Below are 4,420 nucleotides of genomic sequence, written 5' to 3' on the forward strand. Positions count from 1 at the left end.
ATGAATTCCTTGCTCTAGCAGAACTCTAAACAATTCATCCTACTTCACCATAAGGCTCATTTCCTAGATAACAGAAGATTCAATTTGGAAAACCAAATTTCACATTTATAGATAGGTTTATGCAACAACAGATAAAGCTTATTAATTGTAGAACATAAATCAAAACCACCATAAGAAAGTAAATAAAGGCTCCTACGCATATTTGGTCATTAAAGCAAATAATTTCAGAGACAAGCGGAGACAAATAAACATATGCTCAACAGATGTTATTTAGAAATGCACGATAATGCCAACATGTTACGATATCAAATCTCAATCATAAGAGTAGATTGCTGCAGACCTTTAATTGATTCTGTTTCCTTCTCTAGTCCAGCAATCCCTGTAGTTTAGGCTGTAGCTATTACTTCTTTCCATATATGTTTCTGTACAATTTGCTATATATCCTTGTAATTGTTATGACTGAATGCACAAGTAATATACATCAGATTATCACTTTTCACATGGTATCAGAGCGATAGGCTCTGGGAACTTCACCACGATTTGATTTCTTCTTAGCCTTATGGTCGTTTTTTATTATTTTGTTTGAGAGCTCTCAGTATCTCAAAATTCTACTCTTGATCATGGATCAGTTTTGCTCCACCTTTGCCAATCACGTGGAAACAAACATTACTGGTCTGGCAAGTTCTTATTTTTCTGATTTTCAAAATTCAGTTTCTTCTAATAATTTTTCACAGGTTTGGATTCTTGATAGTGGTGCAACGGATCACATCACATCCCAACCTTCAATTTTTTCTCAATCGTCTTCTTCATCGACTCTTTCATCTGTTAAATTACCTACTGGCGCTAACGCTCCAATACATTCCATTGGGTCCATATCTTTTGATTCCAATATTTCTTTACACAATGTTCTTTGTGTCCCTTCTTTTAGAGTTAATTTAATGTCTATTAGCAAGCTTACCAAATCTCTGAATTGTTGTGTCCTCTTTTTTCCTGATTTTTGTCTTTTGCAGGATTTGGCAACGAAGAAGACAATTGGCTTGGGTAAACAACATGGTGGACTCTATTATATTCACCTTATTCCTACTCACCCATCCTCAAATCACGTTTCCACTTCATCAAATTTTTGGCATCAACGTCTCGGTCACCCTTCACCTGCTCGCCTACAATTACTTACTAAAATAAATCCAGCTATTTCTTCTAACTCTTCTCATCATTGTGATGCATGTCATTATGCACGGCAAACTAGATTGCCTTTTGGTAGAAGTTCAATTTCTTCTACTGAACCTTTTTCTTTAATTCATTGTGATATTTGGGGACCTCATAAAGTTCCTTCTCATTCTGGTGCACGCTACTTTTTAACCATTGTAGATGACTATACTCGTTGCACTTGGTTATATTTGATGCGCTTCAAATCTGAAACTCAGCCATTATTAAAATCTTTTCATGCTTTTGTTCGTACTCAATTTAATCACGATATAAAAGCAATACGTGTTGACAATGGCAGCGAGTTTGCTTCTATGCGCCCATTTTTTATGGAGCATGTCATCTTTTATCAAACTACATGTGTCTATACTCCTCAACAAAACGGAGTGGCTGAGCGTAAACATCGCCACATTTTAAATGTTGCTCGTGCTTTACGATTTCATTCAAATGTTCCTTTAATCTTTTGGGGTGAATGTGTCCTTACTGCTACCTATCTAATTAATCGCATGCCCACTCCTTTGTTGTCAGGAAAGTCCCCCTTTGAACTACTCTATGATCGTGCACCCTCATTGGATCACTTGCGAGTCTTTGGGTGTCTTTGCTATGCCACAAACGTCCATCCTGTCCAGAAATTTGACTCACGTGCCCGTCGTTGTATCTTCATTGGCTACCCTGTCGGGCAAAAGGCATATCGCCTTTATGATCTCACCACGAAACAATTTTTCTCTAGTCGTGATGTCATTTTTTATGAGAATGTTTTTCCTTATTCAAACTCTGCAGGTGACACACGGCCAAACCCAATTGTTTTGCCATGCATAGACTCTTCTCATGAGCCATGTATGAATCCATCCTTCACATCTCCTCATCAACCTGATGTTTCACAACATCTGGATCAATCCCATCCTTCAGTGGAGGAGTCACCTTCTATCATTCCTGTGGATGAATCTAATAATTCTTCCACCATTCATGCGGACCACCATAACTCCACTCCTCTTGCCTCGCCGGATCCGGTTTCTCTTCCTCCAACTCTTCCCATCGCTTCTGCCCCCACAGAACCAGATTCCTCGGTGACGGCTCACCCATCTCCTCCTCTGGAACCAACCCGTCACTCCACTCGTCCTACACGACCTCCTATTTGGCATCGTGATTATAAAGTGTCTCATGCTATGTTGCATACCCAAGTTCCATTGTCCGACTCTATGCCAAGTTCTAAGAAAGGTACTCGTTATCCCTTGTCAAATTTTGTTTCTTATGCACGTCTATCACCCGCACATCGTTCTTTCTTAGCTGTTATTTCAGGTCAAACAGAGCCCACTTCTTATGATCAAGCTGCAAATGACCCCAATTGGCAGCAAGCCATGATTGCCGAGATTACTGCTTTGGAGCAAAATAACACATGGACCCTTACGTCCCTGCCTCATGGTCACAAGCCCATTGGTTGCAAATGGGTGTATAAAATGAAACATCGTTTAGACGGCACCATTGAGCGTTATAAAGCTCGGTTAGTGGCTAAAGGCTACACCCAACAAGAAGGCCTTGACTATCATGAGACCTTCTTCCCCACCGCCAAACTTGTCACTGTCCGATGCTTGCTTGCTATTGCTGCTGCTAGACATTGGCCTCTTCACCAACTCGACGTCCAAAATGCGTTCCTCCACGGACATCTTGATGAGGAAGTATATATGCTTCCCCCATCGAGCTTTCGTCGACAAGGGGAGAATCTTGTGTGTCGACTCAACAAGTCACTATATGGACTTAAACAAGCATCACGAAACTGGTTTTCCAAATTTTCCAACGCTATAAAAATGGCGGGATTTAATCAGTCCAAGGCAGACTACTCTCTATTCACCAGGTCACATGGCTCATCTTTCACTGCTTTATTGATTTATGTTGACGACATTATAATTACAGGCAATGATCCAGCCTCCATTAAATCTCTCATGGGAGTCCTTCATGAAAAATTTCGTATCAAGGACCTAGGTGACCTTAAATACTTTTTGGGCATTGAAGTGTCAAGATCCAAGCGTGAAATTGTCATCTCTCAACGAAAATACACCTTGGATATTCTAAAAGATGCTGGTCTTCTCGGAGCACGCCCATATGATTTTCCCATGGAGCAAAAGTTAAAGCTGACTCCAACTGATGGTGATTTGTTACATGACCCTGCTCACTATAGGAGACTTGTTGGGCGCCTCATATACCTTACTATAACCAGGCCAGACATTGTTTACTCAGTACATATACTTAGCCAATTCATGCACCAACTACGCAAGCCACACCTTGAGGCAGTACTTCGAGTTTTGCGATATCTAAAGGGTTCACCCGGCCAAGGACTTTTGTTTCCTTCAGAAAACAACTTAAAGCTGACAGCCTTCTGTGACTCTGACTGGGCTAGCTGCCCAACTACAAGAAGATCTACCACTGGGTATTGTACCTTTCTTGGGGACGCACTAACATCATGGAAAACAAAGAAGCAGAATGTTGTCTCACGCTCTTCAGCCGAAGTCGAATATCGAGCCATGGCACATGCAACTTGTGAGATAACTTGGTTGAGATACTTGTTACAAGATTTTCAAGTCAATATTCAAGAGCCCGCTGTTTTGCATTGTGACAATCAAGCTACACTACACATAGCAGCGAATCCAGTTTTTCATGAGCGTACAAAACATATCGAGTTGGACTGTCATTTGGTACGGGAGAAAATTCAATCTGGGATGATTACTACTGCATACACGCCTTCTTCCCACCAGTTGGCAGACATCTTCACAAAACCACTTGGAAGAGATTCCTTCAATATGATTATTCGCAAGTTAGGAGTTCTGAACCTTCACTCTCCAACTTGAGGGGGAGTGTTACGATATCAAATCTCAATCATAGGAGTAGATTACTGCAGACCTTTAATTGATTCTGTTTCCTTCTCTAGTCCAGCAATCCCTGTAGTTTAGGCTGTAGCTATTACTTCTTTCCATATATGTTTCTGTACAATTTGCTATATATCCTTGTAATTGTTATGACTGAATGCACAAGTAATATACATCAGATTATCACTTTTCACACCATGAAGGAAGTTGAAGAACAGACGGAACGCGGGGGTTTCTGGACTGGAGAAGTTTAGAGATTCGGTAACCGGTCGGGAGGATCGACGGCATGCATGGGGGAGTGTTATGTGGTTCTTCTAGAGTGGATGGGGGGGTTGCCCGCTATTTTTCTGTTAGTT

This window comes from Prunus persica, chromosome G3 (assembly GCF_000346465.2).
Source record: "Prunus persica cultivar Lovell chromosome G3, Prunus_persica_NCBIv2, whole genome shotgun sequence".
In the NCBI taxonomy this organism is placed as follows: Eukaryota; Viridiplantae; Streptophyta; class Magnoliopsida; order Rosales; family Rosaceae; genus Prunus; species Prunus persica.